Here is a 9,829-nt window from a genome sequence, read left to right on the forward strand (position 1 = left end):
CTGGCTTGTTCAAGTTATTGGATGGGGAAAGGGGAAAAGACAAGGAGTGAGAGACACAGTTTATCTTCGCCCAAAAAAACCAAAAAAAAAAAAACCAAAGAGATGCAGAGTTTGTGGTTCATCCCATTTGAAAATATTAACCTACGCATGACATGCCACTTAGGCAAAATCTAGTTGAAAAAAGTTTCTCTCTCCTTATCTAAAGGTCAACGTTTGACCAATTGAATGGTGGGACTAAAATTGTCATTAATTTAATTATTTAAAATTTAAAATATATTAATTAAAATTTTAGAGTTTAAAGCATATCTGAATTTATAATTTAAAGTCTAAATTACATATTAACTTTTTTTTTAATGTTTATGTTCAAAAGTATATTCTTTTTCATTATATATAATTTAAAAAGAAGAAAATTGCATCTAAAGGCTTGAGCTTTGAATTGAAATAACTAATGTTAAAATAAATTATTTATAAAGATTTAATTTATAACCCACAAATCCATAAGCTTTTTAAATTTGAAAGTATGCGTTTGCCTTTCTTTGACGAGACCCTTCACCCAAACATTTTCTTATAAACAAGATGTGACGGGAACCAAAATTTATAAATATAAATCTTATAAAACTAACAATCATCTAGAAGTTTTATTATCCCGCAAAAATAATAAAAGAAATATATAGCGCAATTCCTCCAATAATTCCTAAGTGATGTCCGGCAGTCTAGGGAGGATCATTATTTTACCAGCAAGCTCAGATTTTTTTAAATAAGAACTTTCGTTATTATGGAATACAATAACACGTTTCAATTATTCCCTCTTTATCATTCGTCGTCATGATTCAGGCCTTTCCCAAAAACAAATAAAAAAAAATCATCTAATGGCTCTTAAAATTTGCTGCACTTTTTGCCATAAAAGTGTGTGGATTGAATATAGCAAGGGAATAAATTGTGAATCTTGTGAATGAAAGATGGGACTTTATTTTGTTTATGCTTTCTTTCAATTAGGTTTACAATACATACATACGTGTTGGATTTGAACCTATAATTATAATTATTTGTTTAAATAATAAGAATTCTTGGATAAGTATAAAATTTTATTTAAATATGAGACATGCAATGGTTTGTTATAAATGAGGAAGCTCTTATAATACTTGGGAAGTTCATGCGCCATGTATGATTACTTTTGCTTATTTGTAAATAAATCAATTCAAATCAACTAAATAATCAAGATTTATATATAAATAAATCATTTGTCAACATTTTTTGCAAATAACGTGAAATTATGGATTTTAAAAGGTAATAGAAAAGCTTATCATCTCATGTTACTAGACATGGATATAATTCTGATGAATAACTCAAACCAGCATGAATTATGTCTAGGGGAATGAATTAGTATCTCACAACATAGCAAACTTAGGTTTAAATTCTTTTAGAAGAGATACTTAGGTTTAAATTCTTTTAGAAGAGATACTTAGGTTTAATGTTTGACCTTTTTTAAAAGATACACAAGAAAAAAAAAATCATGAACAACTCAAGCGGTCAAGAACGGCATCAACTCAAAGATGAAATTGAATATTGTAAATGAAACTCAAACACATGCCTGCTCTTTCAATAAAAACAAATTAGAGTAATATAAAGAGAACAACATCAGGGGAAAAAAAAACGTAACCAATAGGAAGACGCGCGGGATCGATCGATCCCATGATTTGAAAGTCAAATAAGAAGGAAAAATGATTAAGCAAGCATCGCTACAGACAACCAATTCATTCACTGATTCATTCATGGTCCTCAGAATAATTCATCCTTCTGAATGCATGAATGCAGCGGAACGCGCGAGAGCATCAGAGAGAACATCTATCACAACTCTCAAATCCTCGAAAATCCCAGAAAAGCGTCTCTCTTGCAGTTTCCATAGCGTTGAAACGCAGAACCATACTCCACCAATTATCTCCCTCAACCAACCCATAATTGCCTTCTGATCTATATCCCTCCAAGTATCTGATGATCCTAATCGTCTCCAACACTCCAAGTAAGAAGGAGAAGAAGAAGAGAACCTGATCCAATGGCCTTATATTTTCAGAAACAAATTTAAGGCACGGAGATGCATGGCAAAGAAGAGATCTTGAAGGCAAAAAGAGCAAGAGAAAGCAGAGTGGCTCAGTGGTCCGTCTGTCAGCAGGAGTGTGTGTGTGTGTGTGATTTTGGATAGATCCGGCTCGAGGTACATGCAATAGTCTTAAATACTTAAATTGAATATTCCTTTAAAGTGTGAGTGCAACTTTTCTAATTTCCCTGGCCTTTAGTGCTATGCACACGCCCAGTACTCGTCATGGGACGCAAACCAATGGATGTTAAGGAAATGGAGATATTCAATGTCCCTCATTGTTTACTTATGATGGTTTGAATTTTTAGAAAGAAATTTATTATGGTTATTAGAAAGGTAAAATTGAAAAATTACATACTTTCTAAACAATTTTTAGGTCCTTCATTGTCAACATATAGTACAAGATCTTTCATTATTTATAATTTCAATGTCAATATATCAAACAAGGTCCTGCAGTGTCAATATGTTATGATGTCAATATATTAGCCAAGGTCCTTTTGAAAAGAAAGTCGTCCACCACATGGAAGCACACAAAATGCAATTGGCTTTCTTATAGAGCATATTCTACAAAAAAAAAAAAAAAAAGAGCAAGTCTTGGAAGAGGAATTGAGGCTAAATTTGACACCAAGACATGATTTGCAGAACAATTTGTATATTCAAACATATGAAAGTTCCATTACATTTCCTTAAAGATTGTATGCACATAATGAACGAAGGATTGCATAGGGCTAAAGTTAAATTGCATTCAATATAAAAATTTGACACCAAGACATTTTTTTTTTAGAATATGCATTTTGCATATTTGAATATATGAAAGCTAAATTGCATTTCTCTGAAAATTACATGCATATAGTAGATGAAAAATTGCATATGGCTGAAGGTACTTACATTCAATTTAAAAATTTGACACCAAGACATTTTTTTTCAAATATGCATTTTGGATATTTGAATTTATGGAAGCTAAATTGCATTTTTTTTTTAAGTTGCATGTATATAATAGAAGTAATAGAAGAAATATTGCATATGGCTGAAATTACTTGCATTTAATGAAAAAATTTGACACCAACTCATTTTTTTCAAAATATACATTTTGCATATTCAAATAAAAGGAGTGTCAAAAGTGAAATGGCCTCTATCACCTAGATTTTTTAGGATATCCTTATATCCTTTTATGATATTCAAATAATGTGAGGATAAAAAAATGAAACACAACTTCTATCACCTCAATTTTTAGAATACTCTTTTGTGATATTTGAATAAAATTAGGATTAGAAGTGAAACATAGCCTTTATCACCTCAATTCTTAAGATATCCTTTTGTGATATTTTGAAAAATTTCCTCAGGTCAAGACAAACTGTTTTTATATTCTAAAAATCTAGTGTTAGAAATGAAAGATAGTCCCTAAATCATTAGCTTAACGATGAAACTTATGAAATATGAAATAATTTATATAATTAACAACTTTTTCCTTCATATTGCATCAACCATGTTCATGTTGTACACTTTATATTTGAGTTTAAAATAAATTCATTTTATATGGAATGTTGCAATTTTATATGGAAAAATGATTCATCCATAAGAGTTAAATCCTATAAAAAATATCATTTATACAATATTTATAAAATGTCATCTACACAAGCTTTGAGAATACAATTCAATGACACTAAGAAATGTAATTAAGAGTTATTTTTCATAGTTGCTTTTGCTTGACTTCTTCAATGGGGTCCTCTTCATAATCTTCTTCTAGCTCTTCATAATAATTGGAACCCTTTAATTCATAAAGTTGTTTCCTCAAGCAGTTTTCAGCTTCTAGTCCCTCTACTCATCCTAGTGTGAATGCAACTTTTCTAATTTTCTTGGCATTTAGTGCAGTGCATGCGCCCAGTACTCATCATGTGGCGCAAACCAGTGAATGATAAGGAAATGGAGAGATTCAATGTCCCTTGTTGTTTACTTATAGTAGTTTGAATTTTAAAAAGAAATTTATTATTGTAAATAGAAAGGTAAAATTGAAAAGTTACATACTTTTTAAACAATTTTTAAGTCATTTGATGTCAATATATCCATAAGGTTTTTCACTGCCAATAATTTCAGTGTTAATATGTCAAATAAAGTCTTTCAATGTCAATATGTCAAATAAGGTTGTTCGGTGTTAATATGTCAAACAAGGTCCTTTTGAAAATAAAGTCTTCCATGACATGCAAGTATCCCAAAGGTAATTGGGTTCCTTGTAAAGCATATTTTGAGGGGGGGGGCGGAAGTCTTGGAAGAGGAATTGAAGCTAAATTTGACATCAAGACATGTTTTTCAAAATATGCAATTTGTATATTCAAATATATAGAAGCTAAATTACATTTTCTTGAAGATTGCACACACATAATGAAAGAATGATCACATATGGGTGAAGCTAAATTGCATTCAATGTAAAAATTTGACACCAAGATATTTTTTTCTAGAATATGCAATTTTCATATTTGAATGTATGGAAAATAAATTGCATTTCCTTGAAGATTGCACTTATATAGTGTAAAAATGATTGCATATGATTGAAGCTAAATTACATTCAATGTAAGAATTTGACACCAAGACATTTTTTTTTAATATGCATTTTGCATATTTGAATTTATGGAAGCTAAATTGTATTTCCTTGAAGATTGTACATATATAATGGAAGAGATATTGCAGATGGCTGAAAGTACTTGCATTTAATATAAAAATTTGATACCAAATCATTTTTTAGAATATACATTTTGCGTATTCGAATAAAATTAAAGGAGGGTTAAAAGTGAAATACAACGTTTGTCACCTGAATTTTTTAGGATATCCTTTTATGATGCAAACCTGTTTTTATATTTTGAAAGTTAAGTGTTAGAAATGAAATATAATCCTTAAATCATTAGCTTAACAATGAAACTTATGAAATATGAAATAACTTATATAATGAACAACTTTATTCCTTGGCATCAACCATGGTTGATGTTTTACACTTTACATTGAGTTTAAAATAAATCTATTTTACATGGAATGTTGTAATTTTATATGAAAAAATGATTCATCCATAGGAGTTAAACCTGGAAAAAATATCATATATATAATCTTTATGAAATATTATTTATACAAGCTTTGAGAATATAATTCAATGACACCAAGAAGTGTAATTAAGAGTAATTGTTCTATATAGATGTTTTTTCTCAACTTCTTCAATAGGATCCTCTTCAGAATTTTCTTCTAGCTCTTCATAATAATTGGAGCGTGTTATTCTTAAAGTTGTTTCCTCAAATAGTTTTTAGTTTCTAGTCCATCTACCCATCTTGGTGTGTCCTAACAAGTACCATGAATTGGCTCACTGAGTGGATGAAGCCATCGGCTTCATGAACATTGCAAGTTTGACAGATGTGAGCATCCAACCATGACCATGATGGAGTTTTAGACCTCACATGAGTGTTTGCTTCTGCCTTGAGCAGGCACTTACTAGGAAAGATTGTACTACTGGGCTTCATTATCATTATTCAACTCACATGCTCTAAACATTCTCTGTGGATCAGGAACTCTTGATGCTGGTTGACATGCATCACCTACCATTCTTCTAACCTAAGTCAACAATTGAAGGGTCCATGTCAATCCCATTCAATACACACAAACACACGCAAATCATTGCTCAGTTAGGACTAAAAAAGCATCATTTTCCATCATAGCTTTAATAATACTTATACTCTAGATTGAGAGGTTTAAAGTTTTAAACAATTCAAATAGAGTGAAAATCTGAACAACCCTAGAATGGCTCGCTATCCACTTGCACAAACAACAATATCAAGTTTCACTAATCCACTAGGAAGAAATTCCCAATTCCAGCATTCTTGGAATTGCTCCAAATGAATGTGAGAGAGAGTGACAGAGAGAGAGAAGCAAAGTAACCTTTATGAATTATGACAGGCATTTAGGCACCGAACATTAAAACAACACTTATTAGAAGCATAATATGGAAGGCTTCACGAATGTTATGCCATTGAACCCCTTGAGGCTCTCAGCACAATTCCCACTCTGAAGGGCAAACGCATTGCCCATGGCGGTCTGACTGATTTCGTCTTCGGCTCCTCACCTCTTCAGCAAACACAATGGGAGGGTATAATCAAGAAGCCATCAAATTCTTCACTGACTATGGTGGTGGCGTTATCTTCACTAGTGAAGAACTCAAAGGTTTTGATCTTAAAAGTGAGCAAAAATTTTTAGAAGGATTATTATTATTTTTTTTGTTGAAAAAATTGCTGAGGAATGGGATTTTGATCGAACTGTACCTTGGAAGGATATTTTGACAACCATGGAAGCTTGAAGCTCTCCCTCTCTTGAGTTGTCCTAGCAAGTGAGCAAGCGAGCGTCATCTCACTGAATCAAGCGTTTAGTGATGTGGGGAGGAGGGTGAGTGAATTGCAATTGGTGTTGAGAGGGAAGAAGGGCATTTTGGTCTTCTGATTGTTTCATTTTACATTTTGGTCTTTTGGTTGTTTCATTTTATGCCACCGTAGGGTCTTGGTTCTTCTCTAAATTTCAGGGACTTTAGGCAATTAATCCACCCTCTTTGTTCAAATGCCTTGGGGTCAAATGTCTAATGTTATAGTTGAGCTTTAATACTTTCCCATAAAAACCAAGTCTTTTGACATGAGTTGTTCTCTTAATTGCCACAGGTAATGATATATTTCACTAGACAACTATCAAGATTTAAGAGTTATATGATACCTAAGAAGAAAGGGATAAAATATAATATGAAACAAATACATGATTTTACATATATATATATATATATATATATGAAAAATGATTCTCATGTCTCTAATTGGGCAAAAATATAATGACAAATAACACATAGTACTGTTGAATAATAACAACAAGGGCACAATTAGATATTACATAGCTTCTTCTCTGTGTATTAGAATTTCTGAGGGTTCAGAATTTCCAAATAGACTAAACAGAAATATATCATTACCTGAGGATTCTTCTTCGCGCATATTAAACAAGTTATCAAGAGATGCTCAAGTTTTAGGGTTCTTCTTTCCAAATAGACTAAAAGTTCAGAATTTCTGAGGGTTCTGCTTGTGGCTCAAACATATTTTTTTATGACAGTAATTAAAAGACTTTTAAAAGTGAAAATCAACCATATATTTATGTATATTATATTCTGTGACATTCTTCAATCAAAAGCTTTAGAAAAACTATAGTATATCTGGAAAACAAGAGAAATTGCTAGTTGAAATTTTGATGAAAGACTAAAAGATTACGGTGCAAGAACATAAGCTTACGATGCAAATAGGAGGCTTGAGATTTTATGGTTATCTGCTTGAGTCCTAAATTTATCTATTTGCATTCTAATTTTTTGATGCTCCAGTATAATTTTGATCCCATGGAGGGACTACTAGTAATTTTTCTCTTTTTAAAATGTATATTCTTTTCAATTTTATAAAATTTAAAAGAAAGAAAATTGCACCTAGAGGCTTTAGCTTTGAATTGAAACAAGTAATGTTGAAATAAATTATTTATAAATTTCGAAAAAAAAATTGTATCTCTATGACCAAAAAAAAATTGATTTAGTTGTTAAATATTTGATTTATAACCCACAAAATCATAAGTTTAAATCACATTACTAATGTAAGAATCTTGTTAATAGTTATCTATAAGTATTTTTTTTAGATTTGGAGATATGCCTTAGCCGTGTCTTGATGAGTCTCCTCGCCTAAACATTTTCTTATAAAAAAGATATGATAGGAAACCAAAATTTATAAATCTTATAAAACGTAAAAGCCCGAAATCTGTCCCCAAAAAAATAATTAAAGAATCATGTAGAGTAATTCCTCTCTAATTCCTAAAGTGATGTCTAGGGAGGATATCTTAAATGAAATTTCGATGTTATGACATATAATAAAACGTTTCAATTATTTCCTCTTCATATTCAGGCCTTCCAGGGAAAAATAAATATAAAATTAAAATCGTCTAACGGCTCTTAAAATTTTGCTACACTTTGTGTCATAGAAGTGCGTGAATTGAATAGCGAGGGACTTATGTTGTTGAATTTGAATCTTGTGAGTTAAAGATAAGACTTTATTTTGTTTATACTTTCTTTTCAACGGAAAACATATTTATAAATCCTTATAGTTTTACCCATTTTTAAATATATCTTTATAATTTATTTTATTTAAATGAGCTTTATAGTTTAATCAATTAAATTTTTTAATCCCTAAAAGTTAAAATCCTCACATTTTTCCTTTTAAAAAACAAAATTAAAAATTTAAATATTTTTATTAAATGATTATATGACTTTAAATTAATTACATAATTTTTTAATATTCAAATGTATATAATTAGGTTGTCTTTTAAATAATTTTTATACATATAGAATTTTCATTAAAAAATTATAATAAAAATATAAACAGTGGATTAAATTAATTTTTTTTAAATTTGGTGAAAAGTAATTAAATTAATTTTTTGCCAACTACAGAGATTTTTAGTTTTTTAAAATTTCATAATCATTATTAATTTAAACCTCAAGATTCAATATATATATATATATAATAAAGAAACTATAAAGGTTTGATTAAAACAAAATAAACTATGAAGATTTAATTTAAAATTAAATAAAATTGTAAGAACTCACAAGTTTATTGTTTTCTTCTTTCACCTGGGTTCAGAATGCATGCACGATGAACCTTAAGTGATTTTTTAGATAATAAGATTTATAGATAAATATAAATTTCTATTTAAATATGAGATATAAATGGTTTATTATAGAAGGGGAAACTTTTATAATACATAGAAGTTCATTTACCATGTATGATTATTTTTGCTTATTTTTTGAAAATTCAATCAATTTAATCAACTAAATAATCAAAATATATAATAAAATAAATCATTTGTTTTCAATTTTTTTTTAAATATTGATATTATGACTACAAAAAGATAGTATATTTAGACATAACAGATAATTGAAGACTTATATAACTACGTTGGGCTTTAAACACTCTCAAGCTTTGTGCTCATTCGAGCCACTCATGTCACTTTTTTTCATTGTTTAAAAAAAATTTAATTTTTTACTTTAAATTAATTATTTTTATTTTATAAAAAAATATGCTTGTTTTAGAATACTTCAAAAATTTAAAAGATTTCTCACAAAAAAATTAAAAGACTCAAATTTTTTAAAAAAGTGTAGGTATTAAAGGTTTAAAATCAAGATTAAAATACATGTTAAATATTATTTTAAGATATTTCTATATTAAAGATAATAAAAATATAATAGGAAATAAAAATTTGGTCCTAAAAAATGTGATAATATTTTCAAAGTCCCAAATGACCTAGTATTTATATTAAATTTTTTGATTGGATGAAATATAAAAATATTGTTTAATTTAAAAAATTGACCAAATTTTTTTTATTTCACAACTTTGGTTTTGGTACTCATAATTCTTATTTAGCCACTTTAGTTATTTATTGAATCAGAATTGTGGAATTCTAAAATTAAAGTTGTGAATTGAAAAAAAAATTTGTACTTTATTGATTGAAAACAAAAATGATGAGAGAGATTTATGAATGCCTAAATTACTCTGATCATTTACTAAACTAGGGTTATGAATTCTTGAATCAAAATTACAAAAGAAAAAAATTTTGTTTGTTGTACTTTGCTATTTACAAAAAAAGGCCAAGAGAAAGTTTTAAATATTTAAATCACTTTAATCATGCATTAAATTAGAG

The sequence above is a fragment of the Prosopis cineraria genome, unplaced genomic scaffold (genome assembly GCF_029017545.1).
Source record: "Prosopis cineraria cultivar Desert tree isolate PC_DT_omini unplaced genomic scaffold, ASM2901754v1 PC1020, whole genome shotgun sequence".
Classification (NCBI taxonomy): domain Eukaryota; kingdom Viridiplantae; phylum Streptophyta; class Magnoliopsida; order Fabales; family Fabaceae; genus Prosopis; species Prosopis cineraria.